The sequence below is a fragment of the Bos taurus genome, chromosome 5 (assembly GCF_002263795.3).
Source record: "Bos taurus isolate L1 Dominette 01449 registration number 42190680 breed Hereford chromosome 5, ARS-UCD2.0, whole genome shotgun sequence".
Taxonomy (NCBI): Eukaryota; Metazoa; Chordata; class Mammalia; order Artiodactyla; family Bovidae; genus Bos; species Bos taurus.
In genome coordinates, this window is record NC_037332.1 from 56,697,523 (window position 1) to 56,709,820 (window position 12,298).

At 41.2% G+C, this 12,298-nt stretch overlaps 1 non-coding gene across 1 annotated transcript; it reads right to left on the reverse strand.

Moving 5' to 3' along the window:
* Positions 1-8,478: 8,478 nt before the first annotated feature.
* TRNAF-GAA (transfer RNA phenylalanine (anticodon GAA)) lies at positions 8,479-8,550 on the reverse strand. Its single transcript has one exon. It is a non-coding gene; the product is annotated as a tRNA-Phe (tRNA).
* Between the last annotated feature and the right edge of the window lie 3,748 nt (positions 8,551-12,298).

Sequence of the window (12,298 nt, forward strand, 5' to 3'; positions counted from 1 at the left end):
TGTCCATGGGATTCTCCAGGCAAGAATACTGGAGTGGTTGCCACACCCTCCTCCAGGGCATCTTCCCTACCAAGGGATCAAACCTGTCTCCTGAAGCTGGGTAAATAGTATCAGGGCTGAGTTGAATTGTAATACACACAGCTGGTATCCAAAGAACTGGTTTGGAGGTATGGGTAAACACATCCCTCCCTCACATTAGAATTGGTATAAAATCCTTCAGCACCCTTTCACAACTCTCTCCTTTCTTGGCTCCTATGAAATCACCATCTCCTAGCTCTCCTGCTTCTATTTCTATTTGTTCTCCTTGTCCTTCCTGGCTTCTCTTCATCCACCCAGTTTTTAAAGTCAATATCTTTAAGAGTTCTATCCAGGCCCTTCTTCTCTTCTCAATGCACACACCCTCCTTGTATGGGGACCTCAGTCATTATCAACTTCAACCTGATCTACAGTCTAAGGACTTTGTAAATCTCTGCCTTCAGTCAAGATCTCTCTTGACATCTAGCTCCTCATATCCAACTGCCTGCTGGGCATCTTTCACTGGAATTCATTCATCCATTCCATAAATATAGAGTTCCTACTATGTGCTAGGTCCAATGCTATTTATTGGAGCTAATGTTGTTGCTTTTGTTTAGTCACTAAGTCATGTCTGACTCTTTGCAACCCCTTGGGCTACAGCCTGCCAGGCTCCTCTGTCCATGGGAGTTCCCAGGCAAGAATACTGGAGTGGGTTGCCACTTCCTTCTCCAGGGATCCAACCCACATCTCCTGCACTGGCAGGTGGATTCTTTACCACTGAGCCAGCAGGTAAGCCACTGGAGCTAATAGAGGAGAATAAATTGGCATGATATTTGAAACCTTAGAATTTATCATTTTAGTAGGAAAATAGACATTAAATATACATTCCTACAAATAAATGTATAATTACACACTGTGACGAAGGCTATGGAAGAAAAGCATAGGGAGCTTAGGAAATACAGAAACAATATAATATAGTCACAATAGAAACTCAAATTTAACTTTTCAAAACTGAAATGATGATGATTCAGTGCAATATGATCCTCCTCATTTTCATGTTATTTCCTATCCCTACATGTATTCAACAAATACCCAACAAATTTAATGATTGCCCACTAGATGCTAAACAACTCCCTTCCAACCAGCTGCCCAATCCTGAAACCTGGGAGATCATCCTAGACCCATCCCTCATCCCCTACATCCAATCAACATTAATTCTTTGTAATATTTCTTGTCACTTATGTCCACCCAATCACATCCATCTCTACTGCCTTAGTTCAGGCCACAAGTATTTGTGCCTTGGATTCCAACAACAGTTTCTTGGGATGGTTCTGCCTCTGGTTGCTCTTTCCCCTTCTATCTGTCCTTTACAGGGCTCCAGAGGTTATTGGAACAGACTGGTTCCTAATCGGGAAAGGAGTACATCAAGGCTGTATTTTGTCACCCTGTTCATTTAATTTATATGCAGAGTACATCATGTGAAATCCTGGGCTGGAGAAGCACAAGCTGGAATCAAGCTTGCTGGGAGAAATATCAATAACCTCAGATATGCAGATGACACCACCCTTATGGCAGAAAGTGAAGAAGAACTAAAGAGCCTCTTGATGAAAGCAAAAGACAAGAGTGAAAAAATTGGCTTAAAACTCAACATTCAGAAAACTAAGATCATGGCATCTGGTTCCATCACTTCATGGCAAATAGATGGAGAAACAATGTAAAGAGTGACAGACTTCATTTTTCTGGGCTCCAAAATCACTGCAGATGATGACTGCAGGTGACTGCAGCCATGAAATCACAAGACGCTTGCTCCCTGGAAGAAAAGTTATGACCAACCTAGATAGAATATTAAAAAGCAGAGATAGACATTACTTTGCCAACAAAAGTCCGTCTAGTCAAGGCTATGGTTTTTCCAGTAGTCATGTATGGATGTGAGAATTGGACTATAAAGAAAAATGAGCACCAAAGAATTGATGATTTTGAACTATGGTGTTGAAGACTCTTGAGACTCCCTTGGATAGCAAGGAGATCCAACCAGTCCATCCTAAAGGAAATCAGTCCTGAATATTCATTGGAAGGACTGATGCTGAACCTGAACCTCCAATACTTTGGCTACCTGATGCAAAGAACTGACTCATTTGAAAAGACCCTGATGCTGGGAAAGATTGAAGGCGGGAGAAGGGGATGACAGAGGATGAGATCACTGGATGGCATCACTGATTCAATGGACATGAGTTTGAGTAGGCTCCAGGAGTTGGTGATGGACAGGGAAGCCGGGCATGCTGCAGTCCATGGAGTCGCAGAGTCGGACACAATCGAGCAAATGAACTGAACTGAACTGAACTGAGAGGTTATTTCTTTCTTTTTTAAAATTTTATTTATTTATTTTCTGCTGCCCTGGGTCCTCATTGCTTTGTGCAGGTTTTCTCTGGTTGAGGTGGTTCTTTCTCTGGTTCTTGTGGTGTGCAGGCATCTCATTGCGATGACTTCTCTTGTTGCGGTTCACAGGCCCTAGAGTGCACAGGCTTCAGTAGTAGTTGTACCGTTCAGGCTTAGTTGCTCCGTGGCATGTGGAATCTTCTCAAACCAGGGATCTAACCCTGTCCCCTACATTGGCAGGCAGATTCTTACCCACTGCACCATCATAGAAGTCCCCAGAGTTTATTTCTAAAACACAGTTCTGATTATGTTTCTTCCCTGCTTAAAAGCCTTCCAAGAGTCCCCACAGTCTTCAGACAAATACAGATTCCTGGGGAGGAACAAAGTTTGATGTTGTGTTTTGATTTGAATCTGTCATCCTTTATTTTAAGCAGTCTGCAAGGAGTAAGCTAGACCCCAAATGTATATAACTTTATAATTAACAAGAAAATCTATTCAGTAGGTATATTGGCAGGTTACTCATCAAAAATCTGGTGGGTTTGCTATTGTATAGAACATGGAACTCTGCTCAGTGTTATGTGCCAGCCTGGATGGGAGGTGGGTTTGGGGGAGAATGGATACATGTATAGGTATATGACTGTCTGAGTCCCTTCACTGTTCACCTGAAACTATCACAACATTGTTAATTGGCTATACCCCAATACAAAATGTTTTTGGTGTTAAAAAAATAAAATTAAGAAAAAAATTTTTTAAATATTGTGGGTTCATTTACAGCTTAAGTGAAAAAATTCAATTTCATATATTATATCCATCAAACAGGTTATAAAACAATTACAAAGTCCTACAACACGTTTTATCAGCTTTGAAGTCATCATTTGCTTTATGGTTAAAAGAATCATTCCTGTGAGATTTAACTAAAACTTTGTCATTAAAAAAATGAGGGTACTCTTTATTACTTTCAGTAGTTGATGACAAGTGATAAAAGTTATCATAAATTGAAATATGATCTTGGCTCCACCTAGACAGTCTCCCCTTGTTTATGATGCTCTTCTGTGAACATAACAGATTTTCTTATCTTCTCTTATTTTATTGAGAAGGAAAATAACTAGCACAGGGTAATTCAAATTTTCAACTTGTTTCAACAATATTATTCATTCCCAAGGCTTCAATACAGATATGATCGAATCACATATGATCAATATTTCATTTTAATTTTAACCAAAACTGAATTAAAATGGACAAATGACTTTTAGTTCCACACTCTTTAGCTTGGCACACAATGCTCTGGCCATAGCTTGCCTCTTGGTCTCATCTCTTACTGTGCCTTCCCTTGAAGTCTGAGTTCTGACCATATGGAACTATTACTGGCAGTTTCCTGGAAACACCATGCCATTTAAGCTTTTGAGCCCTTCCTCCCTGTACCAATCTTGCCCAAATCTTTTAAAAAAAATACTGACACCAATAGACAACTGGATTAAAAATTCATCTATAATATTTTATTCTACTTTTTGATTTGTATCAATTGCCCCTATTAGACTATAACTTTCTTGGAAGCAGAAACCATGTAATTTTTCTCCCCAGAGCCTAGCTAAATGTCCAACACAAATTTTTATTAACTGTGGGATAAATGAATTAGTTTAAAAATGACTGGATGAACCATATTTTTCCCAAACAGATCATCCTTTTACATGTTAAAAACATCCAGAATAACAGTAAAAGCTGGACTGAAAGTCCATGAAGTAGGTATCCAAGTCTGCAAAGAACTTGAAGAGAATGATGGAGGGCTGACAGATTACCCAAAGAGGTTGACAGTAGACATAAGCAGTAAATGTAAAGATGGTAGGCAGTGTAAGACTTGAAGGACAAAGGGGTTTTGCAAGTACAAGGATGAAAACACAAGAGGAAACCAACTGAATGGCAATACTGCCTCCCAGTGGCCCTTGGGATAAAAACCTGTATATCAAAGCACTTCCATAAAATAACTTTCTCACTTTGGTTCTGGGCTATGAGCTTGTGCCAGGCACCTCTCAGTTTATCTCATTTAACCCTCACAACAACCCCCTGTAGACAAATAGCTTGCAGCTTAGGAGTTAGTCTCACAGACTCTGGAGCCAGGATGTCTGCTTCTCTCACTTACTAGCTTTATGACTGGGACAAATTAGTTCTCGGCATATGTCTCCACCCTAATGGCAGAAAGCGAAGAGGAACTAAAGAACCTCTTGATGAAAGTGAAAGAGGAGAGTGAAAAAGCTGGCTTAAAACTCAACATTCAAAAAACTAAGATCACGGCATTTGGTGCATCACTTCATGCAAATAGATGGGGAAATAATGGAAACAGTGACAGACTTTATTTTCTTGGGGTCCAAAATCACTGCAGATAGTGAATGCAGCCATGAAATTAAAAGACACTTGCTCCTTGGAAGAAAAGCTATGACAAACCTGGTCAGCATATTAAAAAGCAGAGACATTCAGTTCAGTTTAGTTCAGTTCAGTCACTCAGTCGTGTCCGACTCTTTGTGATCCCATGAATCGCAGCACACCAGGCCTCCCTGTCCATCCCCAACTCCCGGATTTCACTCAGACTCACGTCCATCAAGTCAGTGATGCCATCCAGCCATCTCATCCTCTGTCGTCCCCTTCTCCTCCTGCCCCCAATCCCTCCCAGCATCAGAGTCTTTTCCAATGAGTCAACTCTTCGCATGAAGTGGCCAAAGTACTGGAGTTTCAGCTTTAGCATCATTCCTTCCAAAGAAATCCCAGGGCTGATCTTCAGAATGAACTGGTTGGATCTTCTTGCAGTCCAAGGGACTCTCAAGTGTCTTCTCCAACACCACAGTTCAAAAGCATCAATTCCTCAGCGCTCAGCCTTCTTCACAGTCCAACTCTCATATCCATACATGACCACAGGAAAAACCATAGCCTTGACTAGATGGACCTTTGTTGGCAAAGTAACGTCTCTGCTTTTCAATATGCTATCTAGGTTGGTCATAACTTTCCTTCCAAGGAGTAAGCGTCTTTTCATTTCATGGCTGCACTCACCATCTGCAGTGATTTTGGAGCCCCCAAAAATAAAGTCTGACACTGTTTCCACTGTTTCCCCATCTATTTCCCACGAAGTGATGGGACCAGATGCCATGATCTTCGTTTTCTGAATGTTGAGCTTTAAGCCAACTTTTTCACTCTCCACTTTCACTTTCATCAAGAGGCTTTTGAGTTCCTCTTCACTTTCTGTCATAAGGGTGGTGTCACCTGCATATCTGAGGTTATTGATATTTCTCAAGGCAATCTTGATTCCAGCTTGTGTTTCTTCCAGTCCAGCGTTTCTCATGATGTACTCTGCATATAAATAAGCAGGGTGACAATATACAGCCTTGACGTACTCTTCTTCCTATTTGGAAGCAGTCTGTTGGTCCATGTCCAGTTCTAACTGTTGCTTCCTGACCTGAATACAAATTTCTCAAGAGGCAGGTCAGGTGGTCTGGTATTCCCATCTCTTTCAGAATTTTCCACAGTTCATTGTGATCCACACAGTCAAAGGCTTTGGCATAGTTAATAAAGCAGAAATAGATGTTTTTCTGGAACTCTCTTGCTTTTTCCATGATCCAGCGGATGTTGGCAATTTGGTCTCTGGTTCCTCTGCCTTTCCTAAAACCAGCTTGAACATCAGGAAGTTCACGGTTCACGTATTGCTGAAGCCTGGCTTGGAGAATTTTGAGCATTACTTTACTAGCGTGTGAGATGAGTGCAATTGTGCGGTAGTTTGAGCGTTCTTTGGCATTGCCTTTCTTTGGGATTGGACTAAAAACTGACCTTTTCCAGTCCTGTGGCCACTGCTGAGTTTTCCAAATTTGCTGGCATATTGAGTGCAGCACTTTCACAGCATCATCTTTCAGGATTTGAAATAGCTCAACTAGAATTCCATCACCTCCACTAGCTTTGTTCGTAGTGATGCTTTCTAAGGCCCACTTGACTTCACATTCCAGGATGTCTGGCTCTAGGTCACTGATCACACCATCGTGATTATCTGGGTCGTGAAGATCTTTTTTGTACAGTTCTTCTGTGTATTCTTGCCACCTCTTCTTAATATCTTCTGCTTCTGTTAGGTCCACACCATTTCTGTCCTTTATCGATCCCATCTTTGCATGAAATGTTCCCTTGGTATCTCTAATTTTCTTGAAGAGATCTCTAGTCTTTCCCATTCTGTTGTTTTCCTCTATTTCTTTGCATTGATCGCTGAGGAGGCTTTCTTATCTCTTCTTGCTATTCTTTGGAACTTTGCATTCAGATGTTTCTATCTTTCCTTTTCTCCTTTGCTTTTCGCTTCTCTTCTTTTCACAGCTATTTGTAAGGCCTCCCCAGACAGCCATTTTGCTTTTTTGCATTTCTTTTCCATGGGGATGGTCTTGATCCCTGTCTCCGGTACAATGTCACGAACCTCATTCCATAGTTCATCAGGCACTCTATCTATCAGATCTAGGCCCTTAAATCTATTTCTCACTTCCACTGTATAATCATGAGGGATTTGTGGTTTTCCCTACTTTCTTCAATTTAAGTCTGAATTTGGTAATAAGGAGTTCATGATCTGAGCCACAGTCAGCTCCCGGTCTTGTTTTTTTTGACTGTATAGAGCTTCTCCATCTTTGGCTGCAAAGAATATAATCAATCTGATTTCAGTGTTGACCATCTGGTGATGTCCGTGTGTAGCGTCTTCTCTTGTGTTGTTGGAAGAGGGTGTTTGCTATGACCAGTGCATTTTCTTGGCAAAACTCTGTTAGTCTTTGCCCTGCTTCATTCCATATTCCAAGGCCAAATTTGCCTGTTACTCCAGGTGTTTCTTGACTTCCTACTTTTGCATTCCAGTCCCCTATAATGAAAAGGACATCTTTTTTGGGTGTTAGTTCTAAAAGGCCTTGTAGGTCTTCATTGAACCGTTCAACTTCAGCTTCTTCAGCGTTACTGGTTGGGGCATAGACTTGGATTACTGTGATATTGAATGGTTTGCTTGGAAACAAACAGAGATCATTCTGTCGTTTTTGAGATTGTATCCAAGTACTGCATTTCGGACTCTTTTGTTGACCATGATGACTACTCCATTTCTTCTGAGGGATTCCTGCCCGCAGTAGTAATATAATGGTCATCTGAGTTAAATTCACCCATTGCAGTCCATTTTACTTCGCTGATTCCTGAAATGTCAACATTCACTCTTGCCATCTCTTGTTTGACCACTTCCAATTTGCCTTGATTCATGGACCTGACATTCCAGGTTCCTATGCAATATTGCTCTTCACAGCATTGGACCTTGCTTCTATCACCAGTCACATCCACAGCTGGGTATTGTTTTTGCTTTGGCTCCTTCCCTTCATTCTTTCTGGAGTTATTTCCCCACTGATCTCCAGTAGCATATTGGGCACCTACTGACCTGGGGAGTTCCTGTTTCAGTATCCTGTCATTTTGCCTTTTCATACTGTTCATGGGGTTCTCAAGGCAAGAATACTGAAGTGGTTTGCCATTCCCTTCTCCAGTGGACCACATTCTGTCAGATCTCTCCACCATGACCCGCCCGTCTTGGGTTGCCCCACGGGCATGGCTTAGTTTCATTGAGTTAGACAAGGCTATGGTCCCAGTGTGATTAGATTGACTAGTTTTCTGTGAGTATGATTTCAGTGTGTCTGCCCTCTGATGCCCTCTTGCAACACTTACCATCTTACTTGGGTTTCTCTTACCTTGGGCGTGGGGTATCTCTTCACGGCTACTCCAGCAAAGCGCAGTTGCTGCTCCTTACCTTGGATGAGGGGTATCTCCTCACCGCTGCCCTTCCTGACCTTCAACGTGGGATAGCTCCTCTAGGCCCTTCTGCACCCGCGCAGCCACCGGTCCTTGGACGTAGGGTTGGTCCTCCCAGCTATCGTCCCTTGCCTCGGGCGTGGGGGCATGGGACATTGAGTTAGTGAGTGAAGTGAGTGAAGTCGTTCAGTCATGTCCGACTCTTTGCGACCCCATGGACTGAAGCCCACCAGGCTCCTCCGTCCATGGGATTCTCCAGGCAAGAATACTGGAGTGGGTTGCCATTTCCTTCTCCAGGGGATCTTCCCAACCCAGGGATCGAACCCAGGTCTCCTGCATTTCAGGCAGATGCTTTAACCTCTGAGCCACCAGGGAAGCCAACAAAGGTCTGTCTAGTCAAAGCTATGGTTTTTCCAGTAGTCATCTATGGATGTGAGAGTTGGACCATAAGGAAGGCTGAGCACCAAAGAACTGATGCTTTCAAACTGGTGCTGGAGAAGACTCTTGAGAGTTCCTTGGACTGCAAGGAAATCAAACCAGTCAATCCTAAAGGAAATCAGTCCTGAACATTCATTGGAAGGACTGATGCTGAAGCTCCAATACTTTGGCCACCTGATGGCAAGAGCCAACTCATTGGAAAAGACCCTGATGCTGGAAAAGATTGAAGGCAGGAGAAGCAGATGACAGACGATGAGATGATAGGATGGCATCACTGATTCAATGTACATGAGTTTGAGCAAACTCTGGGAGATGGTGAAGGACAGGGAAGCCTGGTGTGCTGAAGTTCATGGGGTCATGAAGAATCGGACACAACTGAGTGACTGAACAACAACAAATATGTCTCCATCTGTAAAATAGGGATATGGTTAGTACCAATCACATATGTCCTTGACAGCATAGCAAATGCTATACAAATGTTAGCTATTATTATGTCCTTTTGCCTAATGAGAATAACTGTTAAATAAATCAAGCATACAATAGGAACTCAATAAATAAACTTCCTTTGCTTTGCCCACTTATATCTTAGCTCCTTGCAGTGTGCCTTCTTTAATGGTCCTAAAATTCAAATAGGGGACTCCCAAATAGCTAAAAGAAATTAGTTCCTAAAGGCAGAATAAGGAATTTCCAGTAAAGAAACACCAAAACTTCCATTAAAAAGCCCAAGGGTATGCAGCTCTGGAAAAGAGAACTCTTAATGTTTCTCCCTTTTTTGTTCTTTTTTTAATTTTTGACTTTTGACTGCATCAGATCTTAATTGTGGGAAGCTGAGTTAGTTCCCCAACGAGGTTCTGTATCCCCTGCATTCGAAGCATGGAGTCTTAAGCTCTGCACCACCAGGGAAGTTCCTCTATTGGTACTCTTGCTACTGTTATTACAGTGAAGACATTCCCAGAAGTGAAATTCACTCTATCCAAAACAGATTGTCTGGGGATTGTGAAAATCAACTAATATTGTGCAGAACATCATATTTCTAGAAATACTCAAATAAATATGATCTGTCTAGAGACTATTTTTCACCATGTTGCCTACAGAAGATGAGGGACCATGACCACTTTCAAAAAGTAAAGTTCATGAAAATGATGGCCTTCAAGCAACAACAGTGATGTAATTATCAGACTACCCACCCCAATCCACATTTGTAGTGAGATGTATCTTTACCTGGTAAGACTGATTAGCAAATCTGCACATCAATAGTAAACAGGCTCCTTTCATACTTATAAAACTCTCCATGATTCTTCAAGCTTCCTTGGATTCAGATTTTAGTATTCCTGGATGTTCTACATGAGAGACCAAATATACAAAGAAATAATGACCAGACCATATACAAAAACAGAACTCTGATCCACAATCTGCCCAAAGCATACCCAGGAAACCAATTCCCTTATCTATAATAAACAGCCCAGGAAGCCAGCTTGCTTTAGGTCAGACTTGTAGGAAGTGAGACTGCAGTCTAGAGTAATAGTCCAGGAAGCTAAATAACCCACATAATAACCCATCCAAAATAGTCAGGACTTGATTAAAAACTGACAGCTTCCCTAATTTTTGCCCCCACTTCCAATTTAGAACCAACCAGAGAAAGCCAAATGTGCACACCTGACCAATCACATAGGATGTCCCAATGTGTGTTAGCCCACTTATACCTGCCCAATGCAAAGAGCCTTGATTTAGGATATACCTGAAACCTTCTCTCTTGTCCCTATTAAAGCTTTCCCATTTCTCTGCCTACATTTGAGTCTGTCAAAATACAAGTGAGGGTGGCTGACTCCCTTTCTGTATAAAAGAAGTTCTTGAATAAATAGATCCTGCTTTTCTCATTTGGTTGGTCATTTATTCCATATATTGGACATAGAAATTCTATGAAGAACTAATTTCCAAACCTTCTTTAATTGCTTAAATGTGTTGTTTCTAAAACAGTTATAAAGTTAGCAGAGAACATCTCTTTTACTTCATCTTGATAACCTAAGTCTATATGCATTCTTGCCTTGAGAACCCCATGAACAGTATGAAAAGGCAAAAAGATGTGACACTGAAAGATGAACTCCCCAGGTCCGTAGGTGCCCAATACAATACTGGAGAAGAACAGAGAAATAGCTCCAGAGGAATGAAGAGGCTGAGCCAAAGCAGAAACAACACCCAGTTGAGGATGTGTCTGGATATGAAAGTAATTCCAATGCTGTGAAGAACAATATTGCATAGGAACCTGGAATGTTACGTCCATGAATCAAGGTAAACTGGAAGTGGTCAAACAGGAGATGGCAATCATGAACATTGACATTATAGGAATCAGTGAACTAAAATGGACAGTAATGGGTGAATTTAATTTAGATGACCATTATATCTACTACCGTGGGCAAGAATCCCTTAGAAGAAATAGAGTAGCCATCATGGTCAGCAAGAGTCCAAAATGCAGTACTTGGGTTCAATCTCAAAAATGATAGAGTGATCTTGGTTGGCTTCCAAGGCAAACCATTCAATATCATAGTAATCCAAGTCTATGCCCCAAACATTAATGCAGAAGAAGCTGAAGTTGAACGGTTCTATGAAGACCTACAAGACTTTCTAGAACTAACACCAAAAAAAGACGTCCTTTTCATCAAAGGTGAATGGAATGCAAAAGTAGGAAGTCAAGAGATAACTGTAGTAACAGGAAGTTTGGCCTTGGAGTACAAAATGAAGCAGGGCAAAGGCTAACAAAGTTTTGCCAAGAAAATGCACTGGTCATAGCAAACACCCTCTTCCAACAACACAAGAAACAGCTCTACACATGGACATCACCAGATGGTCAATACCAAAATCAGATTGATTATATTTTTTGCAGTCGAAAATGTAGAAGCTCTACAGAGTCAGCAAAAATAAGACCAGGAGCTGATTGTGGCTCAGATCATGAACTCCTTATTGCCAAATTCAAACTTAAATTTAAGAAAGTAGGGAAAACCACTGGCCATTCAGATATGACCTAAATCAAATCTCTTATGATTTTACAGTAGAAGTGACAAATAGATTCAAGGGATTAGATCTGATAGACAAAGTGCCTGAAGAAGTATGGACAGAGGTTCATAACACTGTACAGCAGGCAGTGATCAAAAACGTTCCTAAGAAAAAGAAATGCAAAAAAGCAAAATGATTGTCTGAGGAGGACTTACAAATAGCTGAGAAAAGAGAAGCAAACGGCAAAGGAGAAAAGGAAAGATATACCCATCTGAATGCAGAGTTCCAAAGAATAGCAAGGAGAGAAGAAAGTTTTCCTAAGTGAACAATGCAAAGAAATAGAGAAAAACAATAGAATGGGAAGGACTAGCCATCTCTTTAAGAAAATTAGAGATACCAAGGGAACATTTCATGCAAAGATTGGCACAATAAAGGACAGAAAAGATATGGACCTAATAGAAGCAGAAGATATTAAGAACATGTGGCAAAAACACACAGAAGAACTATATAAAAAAAAAGATCTCAATGACCCAGATAACCATGATGCTGTGATCATTCACCTAGAGCCAGACATGCTTGAATGCAAATTCAAGTGAGCCTTAGGAAGCATCACTTAAAACAAAGTTAGTGGAAGTGACGGAATTCCAGCTGAGCTATTTCAAATCCTAAAAGATGATGCTGTTAAAGTGCTGCA